Source organism: Lutra lutra, chromosome 4, assembly GCF_902655055.1.
Source record: "Lutra lutra chromosome 4, mLutLut1.2, whole genome shotgun sequence".
Taxonomy (NCBI): domain Eukaryota; kingdom Metazoa; phylum Chordata; class Mammalia; order Carnivora; family Mustelidae; genus Lutra; species Lutra lutra.
Window position 1 is genome coordinate 41141556 of NC_062281.1, and position 12762 is coordinate 41154317.

Sequence of the window (12762 nt, forward strand, 5' to 3'; positions counted from 1 at the left end):
AAATTGATATTGACTTCATGCGTTTTCCTCTTCTACCTCTACCTCCTGAGACCCCAAAAAGGACGGAGGAAATATTAAAGGATGAGAAATTTAAACCAATTCTGAAAGATTAAAAGTAAAACAAGGACTTGTACCTGGCATAATAGGAAAGAGGAGATCATAACCTCAAGTACTCTTGAGAAGGATGCTGACGAAAGACAGAGAAGGATATCGATGGCTGGCCAATCACTTGCTCCCTGTAGCCTTTCTCCTGTAATGTTTAAGAATATAGGGGTGCCAGGAAAACCCTGAAGGTGAGCATGAGGTGTTGAAGTAAAACCAGGAGACTTGTGGAATCGAAATTCTATAAAGGAAACAATTGGGCCCCCAATTCTCCTCCCTGATGCTTTTTTCCTTTTTCTTTTTTTGTAATTGAAGTAGAGTTAACATACAATGTTACATTAGTGCCAGGTATACAACATAGTGATTAGAGAAGCCTATACCTTACGCTCTAGTATTGCACCATTACTTAAAATAGCCAAGAACGGAAGAAACCCAAGAGTCTGTCAATAGATGGATAAAGAAGATGTGACATATATATGGAATATTATTTAGCCATAAAAAGAATGAGATCTTGGGGCGCCTGGGTGGCTCAGTGGGTTAAGCCTCTGCCTTCGGCTCAGGTCATGATCCCAGGGTCCTGGGATCGAGCCGCACGGCAACGGGCTCTCTGCTCAGCAGGGAGCCTGCTTCCTCCTCTGTCTGCCTGCCTCTCTGCCTACTTGTGATCTCTATCTGTCAAAAAAAAAAAAAAAAATAATGAGATCTTGCCATTTGCATCAACATGGATGGACCTAGAGGGTATTATGCTAAGTAAATAAGTCAGAGAAAGACAAATACCACATGACTTCACTCATAGGTGGTATCTAAAAAAAAAAAAAAAACCAAAACAAATGAAGAAACAAAAAGCAGAAACACTCCTGATGCTGTTTAAGCAGGGGGTGTTAACCCCAAGAATGACACTGGAAGTTCATTCTTTGGAATTATTCAGGGCTACCAGATGTAGGGAGGGCAGGGAGAGTGCTGAATTGAAGGACTGAATTAAATAAAAACCTCCATTGTGAAATGTGTCACCCTTTGGCTGCTTCCTTCCTTTCTCCTCTAAAAACGTAAATAGCCAGGGAGAAACTCCTCAGCGGGACACTGGAAAACTGCTCTTTGGAGACACTGAACTAGTGCAAAGAAAATACTTTCACATACTGATAATTGGGAGTTCCCTGACAAAGAGCTGTCTGCTGACCCTTTTGCCATAGTGGAGTCTACCGGTTTATAAGTCCTGATCACTGACGGAATTTCCAAATAGCTTAATTAAAAATCTTGTATTATTGAAAATGTCAAACTTACAAAAGTAGAGAGAGTAGTAAAATAAACTCTCAGACACCTGTTGCTCAATGTCAACAATTAGCAATTTATGGCCAATCTTGTATATCCATACTGTTATTCACTTTCACTCTCTTGGGTTATTTTGAAACAAGTCCCAGATATTATATCATTTAACCCTTTGATATTTTAGGTTGTATCTCATGTGTTTCTAAAAGATAATGACTCTTCCAAGGAAACTGTTATCCTATCATCAACATTTACATAAATGGACAATAATTCCTTAATATCATCCAAAATCAGGTGAGTGTTCAAATTTTCAGTTGTCTTATAAATGTCATGACTTTATTGTACAGTTTGTTTGGAACAGTCTCCAAATTAGTTTCGCCCCTTGCTATCAGTTGATATGTCTTTTAATCTCTTTACATCCACGGGCTTCTTAACTATCTTTCTCTTTTTGTTTGCAATTTAGTTGTTAAAGAAACCGGAGTTTCCTTTCTGGAGTTTCTATGTGGTAGGATTTGCTGGTTGCATCTAGGTGGGGTAGTTTAATAAGTTCTTTTGTTGTCTTTATTTCCTATAAATTGGATCTAAAGGCTGGATCAAATATAGACTTGATTTTTTTGTAAAGAAAAATTCCCAGGTGGTATTATATTCTTCCATTTGTAGGTACATAATATCTGACTGTCTTTCTCTTTTTGGATGTTAGCAGTTATTAATGATCATCCATTATTATTAAGGGATGCAAAGTGGTAATATTCTAATTCTACCAGTCCATCACTTATGAGTTGGAATGTTTCCACAAAGAGAAACTTCCCCTCGTTTGATATTTGCTTACATACAGTGAAGGTATAATAAGTGCTTGATTCTTTCTCTTTATTTGCAGTTTTCTAAATGATGACTTGACTCACTGATACCCTCAATGATGACCAATTAAATTTTGTTTTGCCTCATTGCACTTATCTTTTTTTTAAAATTTTTTTTTTAAATTTATTTGACAGACAGAGATCACAAGTAGGCAGAGAGGCAGGCAGAGAGAGAGGCAGAGAGAGAGAGAGGGGAGGAAGCAGGCTCCCTGCTGAGCAGAGAGCCCGATGCGGGGCTCGATCCCAGGACTCTGGGATCATGACCTGAGCCGAAGGCAGAAGCTTTAACCCACTGAGCCACCCAGGCGCCCCTCCTCATTGCACTTATGAACTTGTGGATTTAAACATATTTAATGTGTTCCAAACTATTGATATTATTATTCCGTGAAGCTTAATTTGTCCCATTTTTGGCTAGTGAGTTTGGCTACTGAATTGTGATAGAACATTAGTATCATCAATAACTTCTTTGCTATCAATAGAAAGGAATGACATGATGCTCCAGACTTACTTTGACATTTTTTTCTTTAAATCACAGTCATTAGAGAAAAGTGTATATAACATGAAAACAAGATGTCAAAAGAGAAACCCAAAGGAAGCAAAGACAGTGCAGAAAACCATAGAAATCTTCAAAAATAACTCAGAAGTTGCTAGGATGGAAGATAAAGCCATGGCAATTCCTCAGGGGAAAAAGAATAAAAGAAGAAATAAATAAAAATGATTAGCTTGAGGGGCGCCTGGGTGGCTCAGTGGGTTAAAGCCTCTGCCTTCGGCTCAGGTCGGCTCATGTCATGATCCCAGGGTCCTGGGATCAAGTCCCGCATCGGGCTCTCTGCTCAGCGGGGACCCTGCTTCCCCTTCTCTGACTGCTTCTCTGCCTACTTGTGATCTGTCTGTCAAATAAATTAATAAAATCTTTAAAAAAAATGATCAGCTTGAGGTCCAACATTCAACTAGTTCTAAGACCAGAAGAGAAGAATAGAGAAAAATCAAAGAAAGAAAATTACTGGGGGAAAAAACCCCAAAACTCAAAACCCCAAGCCCAAACCAAACAAACTCAAAACAAAACTGACTCTGTTCTCCTTCTTTAAACTCTCCCAAGGCTAAAACCATGAATCTTGAGACTGAGAGGGTCCACTAAGAACCGAAGACAATGAATGAATATTGACCCATATTAAAGGCACCATCATGAAATTTCATGAAGTTTCAGAACACCAGAAATAAAGAGTTCCTCTAAAACTAATTACATACAAAGAAACAAAAATGAGTAAAGCTTTCAACCTTTCAACAGTAAATACACTAAAATACAATGGAGAGACTTTTGCTTTCATCTAAAATAGCATAATGGGGCCTGGGTTCATCCTCCTGCCTGAAACAATTAAAAAACCAGGCACAATATGCAAAACAATGTTTTCCAGACATTAGACACTAGGCAACAAAGTACGGTGATCCCTTAGGAATGGGAGACAAACAAGGTTGCCTCAGCTTGCTGCCTTGAGAATTTTCAGGCCACAGAACTGAACTCAGGGAGATTAAGTTAAGGGTTAAGGAGATTAAACAAACAGTGTGGCAGCTGGAGTTCACAGGCAGAGCCTGGGAGAGAACAGCGCCATGCAGAGAGATGTCCAGACACCTGTGGATGAGTTCCTTCAAGTATTCAGCAAATCACTGATCAGTGACCTCAGTGAGGCTGAGCAAAGAAACAGCCTAGAAAAGAATTGGTGGGAACAGTACCTTGAGCTCACACAGGTCTGGGAATAGTTTCTGTATCCACAATCCAGACTGGAAAACTTCGTTAGTTAGCATAGTCAGAAGGATCTCTCTGATTAGAAGAAAAGAATTAGTTGTAAATGAAATGCTACTCTTGTTTTTGCTTAGTAAATATTAAAAACAACAACCAAAAGGATAAAACTATTTCTAAGTCGCTTCTAGAATGACACTCAAGAGTACTTATATGGATGCAAAAATACCTAGTAATGGAGTAATATTTTTTAAAATACTGCAAGTTTCAACCCAGACTTTAAGACCCAAAGTGCTACAAACTAAATGTGCTCCCTCCCCATTTCTATGTTGAAAGCCTCAACCCAATGTGATAGTATTAGAATGTGGGGGCTTTGGGAGGTAATGTAGTCATGAGGACAGAGCCTTCATGAAGGGATTAATGGGATTATAAAAAGAGACCCCAGAGAGCTTCCTTGCCCCTTCTGTCACATGAGGGCACTTCTCTTCCAGAAGTGGACTACGGACTAGCAGGTGGGGCCTCACTAGACACTGCATCTGCAGGTGCCTTGATCTTGGACTTTCCAGGCTCCAGAATGATGAGAAATGAACTTCTGTTCTTTATAAGCCACCCAGTCCGTTGTATTCTATTATAGTGCCTCAAACAGAATAAGACACAACAATATCTAAGTGGAAACTGAAGTTGAATTACAGAACTTTTCAGACATATAAAAGCTGAAAAAAAAATCTACCACCCACAGACCCACATTATAAGAAATGTTAAAGGAAGCCCTTGAAGCAGGAGGAAAATTATGGAGATGGAAATATGGATCTAACTATGGTAATGATGAGCACCTGAAATGCATCAATGTGGGTAAATATATGACCTAAAAATTATTTACATCTCTTTAAAAGATAATTTACTACTTAAACAAAATGACAACTATGCAGTGTGGCACCTATAATGTATGTAGAAAGTAACATGCATGACCACAATAGAATAAAGGTGGAGGAGTGAGAAACAGGAGTAATACTCCTGTAAGGTTCTCATACCATTAGTGAAGAGGTATAATATTGCTAGAATGTCGACTTTTATAACTTGAAGATGTATACTGTAAACCAAAAGTAGCCCCTGAGATAGCAAAACAAAAAGTTGTAGCTAATTAGTCAACAAAAAAGATAAAATGGAATCATAAAAAATATTCAGCTCCTCTTCCCCCCCAAAAGGTAGAAAAACAAGGAAAAAAATGAACACATGGAAAACAATTTGTTTGTTAGGCCAAATAGAAAGCAAATGGCACGATAGTAAATTTAAACTCAACTGTATCAATAAATATGTAAATGTAAATGGCATAAACATTTTAATTAAAAGACAGTTATAAGCATGTTGGAGAAACAAGCAAAGTGGACTACGGACTAGCAGGTTGTCCATAAGAAACCTAGTGTAAATATAAAGACATAATTAGGTTTAAAGTTAAAGGAAGGGAGAAGATCTACTATTCTAAAACTAATCAAAGGAAATCTACAGAGGCTAAACTTCAGAGCAAAAAGCATTATTAGAAATAAAGAAGGTCTTAATGATAAAGGAGTCAATAAATCAAGAAATCAGAGAAATCCTAAGTGTTCCTGCATATAGTAACACAGCTTCAAAATGCATGAGGCAAAAACTGATGTAACTGCCATGAGAAACAGAAATATCCGTAATTTTAGCCCTAGATTTCAATATCCCTCTTTCAACTTCTGGAACAAAGAGACAGAAAATCAGAACAGAATGGGTAAAGACAACTTGAACAATACAATTGACCAACTTGACCTAATTGATATTTATAGAACACCCCCCAACAACAGCAGAATATACTCTCTTTAGGTACACAGGAAACAAGTTTGTCAAGTACCAAGTATGCATGGAACAATTCAACACACAGTCTACCAAGGTAGATCATAAAATAGGTCTTGATAAATTTGAAGGAATTCAAGTTATACATAGTATGTTTTTTGACCATAGTGGAACCAAATTAGAAATCAACACAGGGAAATCGGAGAAATTCACAAATAAGTGGAATTACACAACACACTAAAATATTTACTTTCCATTCACCTTTTTGGAGAAGGCTTAAAGGATATGCTCCAAAGAAATTAGAGAATAAAACAAGGAAGGGAAAAACCTGTGCTTTGGGATATAGGAAATCCCACACAAGATCTTGCCAAAAGAAAGTTCAGAATGACAGTTATCCATAGACCCCAGAGAACAATCAGATCGAAATTAGGAAAGAGGAAGGAGAATTTCCCAAGGAAAAAAAAATAAGAGTGGTACATCATCTGGTATGTTTAAACACAGGCACATGATTCAGGAAGAGATTTGAGATATCTAAGGATATGTTTATAGATAATTATGAGATAAAAAGAGTCAATAAGGTAATACCAGTAAAAATAAAAAGCTGTGTGAGAAGCATAATTATATCATATTATTTGGCTGTGCAGAGAATAATATTTTGTGTTGTTATAATAATGGAAATGATGGTTACTGGTTTTTTAAAAAAAAACTCTGTGATAGCCGCATTGGGAAGCTAAAAGTCTGTTGGTGTAGGATAATTTATTATCTATCTATCTATGTATCAAAGATACATCTACCAAGAGGTAGGACCACACTGTCTTATTTAAAATAATGGAGGTTAATATCAGAATAAACAGTTTTTAAAAGTTAAAATTGCTGCCTCTGGATGTTACACTAGGAAAGTAGAATGGGAAAGAGTGGATCAGGTGATTGCTAATCTCCACTAGATGCTCTCCTCATTCTTTGGTTAAGACAAAATTCTATAGAGGTATTTTTTGATAAAATATTTGATATGAAAAATTAAAGCAATTAAGCAGGAAATAGCCATATCTCCAATGACTCTCTAGTTTGAGGGCAGAATCAGGAAAATTTCTTAGAATCACTCATTGGCATCTGAACTGTAGAAGATAAAGTAGAATATGACCAAAGTGTAAAATGTAGACATAGTATTTAACTAAGTGTACTCGTTAGTAATATTGAGTTGTATGGGTAATGACATTTAAAAAGTAATGATATTGGGGCACTGGGTGGCTCAGTGGATTAAGCCTCTGCATTTGGCTCAGGTCATGATCTCAGGGTCCTGGAAATGAGCCCCGCATCAGGCTCTCTGCTCAGCAGGGAGTCTGCTTCCCCCTCTCTCTCTGCCTCCCTCTCTGCCTACTTGTGATCTCTCTCTCTGTCAAATAAATAAATAAAATCTTTTTTTAAAAAAGTAATGATATTGCAATGAATAATCAATGGATTGGGGAGGATGTACCCAAAAAACCCTCAGTAATCAAAATAACTTTTTATTTTATTTTATTTATTTATTTTTAAAGATTTTATTTATTTATCTGAGAGAGAGAGAGACACAGGGAGAGAGATAATACAAGCAGGGGAAGTGGGAGAAGGAGAAGCAGGCTTCCCGCAGAGCAAGGAGCCCGATGCGGGGCTCCATCCCAGAACCCTGGGATCATGACCAGAGCCGAGGGCAGACACTTACCAACTGAGCCACCCATACACCCCCAAAATAACATTTTAATGTAATATTTTTTAAAAAATCAAGATTAATGTGCAAAATGTACAATGGGAAAAAATATCAAAAGTTTTCATGAAAAGATAAGACTATAGTACATATTTTTTTTGGTGCATTAGGCTCCAATATAGCTCAGCATGGTACCATTTAACAGATATTAAGTGTTCCAGGTACTGGAAGAACGATAATCATATCTGCTTTCTTATCTTAAAATTCTGTATGAAGATGAGCTGTTGGTACAAGGGAAAGTTTTCTGAAAACACACTATATAAATGTCAGTTGCTTCAAATAATCTCCATCGTACTTTATTATGTGTTAAATCATTAACTCTAATCAAAGATATATCGACTTCTAGCAAAGTCATCAATCCCCTGTTTTCTTCAATGCTCTTAGCAAAATGAGTAATTCTTAGGGATACCATTTTCTTTGTAGGCGACTAATGTTAAGTATTATTAGCCATCTGTTCCATTTCCCTTACTCCTCACGAGAGAAGGGGAATTTGTCCAAATTTCCCAGTTGTTTTTTTTCCCTGTGTTCACAGCTTAAACTGTAACAGGGGGGAAAGGACTAACGTTTTTTGTTGGGAGGCAGTGCGCCCCTGAGAGCGTGAGCTCCAAGGTTTGGCAAGTAATTGGGAACTTGGAAGCTAGTGGGTAGCTGGTAGAAGAAATGGAGTTCATGCTTCTGGATAGGCACCTTTCTCAAAGACCTGTTTCTCTCAAGGTCCATCTTTTTAATTGCTGACTTTGCACAGACTCCAAAAAACCTGCATACCATAATCTGAAAGGGAAGGTCAACCTAAAGGTCATGGGTTTTAAGGGTGGTACTTCAAAGACATTTATCTCCTTTACAAGGCCATTAGTCTTGGGTAATGGTCTATTGTCTTTCATCATCCCAACCTCTTCACCTGCCTGTTTACTTTGAGTCCAACCACAGAATTCAAGGCCCAGCATGAACCGGTGCTTTTTTGCTACTTCACTCGGCCCCCGTGGAAGCTTGCTCCCAGTCTGCAAAAGCAGTTGTCAACTGTAGGCAGGAAATGCAGTTACTAGGGGAAGGATATGCTTTAGCTTTCAGCTAAAACATGGGAAAGACCTTTTTGGAGGAGTAGTTAACAATGAAGAAAAGAGCCTTATGCATTAAGATGGTATTGTAGTTTTATGCCTAAATCTAAACAGATATCAGAGGCATAAATATCCAACAATAAACATAGATAACTACATTGGTATAGCACTGACCTACACATTTTATATCAGATGCTTCACTGAATCCTCATTGTGACTCTATGAAATAGGTATTCTTATTAGTCCACTTTACAGATGAGTAGTTTTTTAAGGCTCTAGTAAGCAGCAGAACTGGTATTGGAATCCAGGCAGTATGGCTACAAAGTATAGGCCTTTAATGTCTCTGCTATCCCGTCCCACATGTAATTGAATAGTATAGCCATTTGGTGATGAATTATTATTCAGCCTTTAAAATGGCATAAAGTCTGTGCGACAACATAAAGATGAAATACAAATTTCATGACCTTGGGTTTAAGCTGTATAAAATATATACAGTGTAGGTAAACATAATCAGAAGCCAAGGAGTCCAGATGGTCAAAATTAAAAAAAAAAAATCACAGAGTCAAAATGTGGCAAGAAAAGCCATAGTAGAATTTGTAGTATGTATATAGTAAAATTTGTCTTGGAATATGTAGTAGAATTTGTGCATTGTTACTAAGAACTCTGTTCCTGATTAATTTCCATTTCCCAAACTTGGGTTTGTCCCCAGATTTTGACTTTTTGCAGTGTTCTGGAAAGGTTCTTAGGGAAATCACTTGCTGGTGCATGGTCTCTATCTTTCTTTGACTACTTGGGTCACATACCAATTCATTCCTGCCTAGCTGATACTCACCACATACTCCTCAGTCTCTGCCCTTGTATAGCCCCCCATCCCACAGACCACAATAATGAGAATAGTTCTTGTGGTATGCTGGTGAGATTATGTTGATCATTTTCACCTATTAGAAATAAGAACAAAATGTCTTGAACTCAGTCTTAAGAATGATTGTGACATAGAGATTTATTTCCTTAAAAAAATCCTGCCTTGATGGTGAGCACTGAGTAATATATAGATTTGTCAAATCAATATTTTATACACCTGAAACTAATATTACATTGTCAATTAGACTTCAATAATAAAAAAAGTAGAAGACAAAAATAAAAATAAAATAATAAAAAAACATACTTTGATGGATCAAATGGGTTATGTTTGATTAATACCTATAGCAAACACAAATAACTGGGTATGAGCCTACAAGTAAAAAACCAAAAACCTCTCACAGTTATGAATGAGGTGACACTTAGAGGAACAGGTTGTATTGGGAGAAAAAGGAAAGGATGGATTCCAGACACAGTCAGTGATCAGTCTATATCAATCCATTCATCTAGTCAACAAGTATTTATTGAGTACACACCATGTGCCAGGCACTGTGTTAGGTTCTGTGGTGATCACCATGGATAATGTCCCAATACTGGTAGATTTTACCATATAATTAGTAGTGGAAACAGATTTTAAGCAATTAAATATAAGCCTATAATTACTAACTGTTGAGTGCCATGAAGAAAAAAGCAGAGTCATGAGAGAATAACCTGGGGATCTACTTAAGACTGAACACTCACAGAAGGTCCCCTGAAAAGATAAGGCTTAAGATATGATTTGAAGGATGAGAAAGGACCAGCCATAATAGAAGTCACTGTGAGGACACTTCAGGTGGTGGGAACAACAGAACCTCATAAGGATCCTGAGGTGACAGAGTAAAGTCCGAAGAGACCAGAGTGTATCTACTGAAGAGGGGAAAAGGCAGGTGAGGGCTGAGGTTTGGGTCATGAGAGAGTAGTGGATTTAATTACAAGTACAATGGGAAACTAGTGAAGATCACTACTTGGAGAGTAAACTTGAGAGCAACAAGAATGAAAATGAAGTGCTTACTGCAGATGTCCAAGCAAGAGACAGTAGACCTTTGGATGAAGGTGTTGGTAATGAAGATGGGGAGGAGAGAAAGAGATGAAGATGTATTGCAATGAAAGAATTCTTGGAATTTGGATAAGGGACTGGATGTGGGAACGAAAAGGAGAGAACACAATGTTGTATTTGTCAGGTGGTAATTGCTGTGACAGACAGCCCCTTCCAAGTCTCAGTGACTTAACCGCTAAAAGCTATTGTCTTGCTCCTATCACAGTCCAGTGTGGGTCAGCAGGAGAGTGAGGGAGGTCTGCTTCCCACTTTGAGGTTCTTACATCTTGTGGAGCCTCCATTGTCCACAGGTGGCCTCCCAAACCACCAGGAACAGAGAGAGCATGGAAGACCCTGTGGAACATTTCGGGGGCCCCTCCAGATAGGGGCTGCATCACTTCTATCCACATTCAATTGGCCAGAGCTCAATAGCAGAACCACTCTTAACTGCGGGGGTTTGGGGCTGCTGGCTAATATAATCTGGCTGCCTGTTGAGGAAGAATAGGAAAGAGGTTTGTAGCATTATCTCTACCGCAAATGACTCCCTGTTTTTGACTTGAGCAATTGGATGGATGGTGCTGGCACTATTTGTGTACCGAGCTGGGGAAGACCAGCAGAGGAAGAAGTTTACGGGAAAAGATCAAGTAATTGGTTTTAGACTGGCTAAGCCTAATATGCCTAGTTCCCATTGGGGTGGAGACATCAGGTAGGTAGTTTGATACTCAAGCCCCGAGTTCAGGTTTTGGCCAGATATAGGAACCATTAGGAAGTGTCTAGATAATTTGGGTAAGTCCATGTATATCGACTGTGTATTTGTCTGGCTATTTATTTACTTTACTTACTTACTTATTATTTATTTATTTGTTTAGTAGACAGTGTCAAATTGATGGATGTCATATCAAATGGAAGGTAAGAGGATTAAAATCAGAGAATATTTTGGGAAGGAGTTTTCATGACAAAATCCTCACCCTATACATTCCTATTAAAAAACACTTATGAGAACTTCCAATCTTCAATGTTCACATAACATCCTGGAATTTAAAAAAAATTGATCTAGGTCTCATTTTACAGATGAGAAAACTGAGACCTGTAGAGATTCAGTGACTTGCACAACACCAAAAAGCAAAAGAGTGGCCTTGTAAGGACCCAGTACCATAGGATGTTCAAGCCAATGATGTCCCAAGGGCTTTAGGAGCAAATATACCTTTTGTTCTATGTTGTTTGTTTGTTTGTTTTGACCACTTGGAATATATACCTCTTTGACCCTAAGTGTATTTCCAAATTTTACTGGAGACTTTGACATGGTTCCTAAACTCTCCACAAATTCATTTTCAAACACCTCTTAGAATTTGTCTTACCACTTTCCGCTTCAAGGATTGCACCCAGCCCACACTGTTCTGTAGAACTTTCTCCAGGAAACACAGCCTCTGTTGGTTCTACTTAATTTTGGGTTTTGTTCTGCTACTCTTTCTCTCTTGGTCTTAGAGAACACAGAGAACTTAGAGGTTAATTTAGGGCAGATATGCTAAAAGTTGAAAGTAAAGTTTTCTCTTTGCAAGAAACACCCCTGGGGCAGAGAACGCAGGGAATTGTGTGTCACTGTGATGAGAAACAAATGAAAGCCTTTACAGCAGAAATGTCAGTCTCCAGTCCCCTCACACGTCCATTGTTACGTGCTAGGGCAGATGCGTTGTACGGTCAACAGCCAACTGAGCATCTAGAATACGAAGTCCCGCCATTTCCTTCTTCACTAGGTCCTCCACAGTGATTCCCAGGGATCATAAGGATGCAGTGGTTGTGCTCAGGAAAATAATGTGGGCGCTTGTGTGCCTTGTAAGATAATTAGAATAGGATGTAACGTACAACTCTTATAGGAAGCAACTCCCTCAAAACTGTAGAGTGTTCCTTTTATTGCGGGAAGGCTGTGGTTATTTTATTCTACTCAGATATGGTTATCCTGATAAGATCATTCCTGTTTCAGTTACCTGGAGAAAGGGATATCCTTAGGCAAGTAACAGAAATTGAGATGGAAGACTCTGGGAATGTAGGCTGGAAAAAGAACTCTTGGTTTAGTCTCTGAGGATGCCATGTGTCTGGGAAGATTTCCCTTTGGCAAAGTCAAAGGTAGTGTCCATCATGAGAAAGCAATCGGGAGGGAGGAAGAAACCTCAAATATGGTGTCTTCCTATGCTTCGGTCAGCTGCAGCTTGTAAACCAGATTATTTAGATTCATGCTGCTCTCTGAATTTATTTTC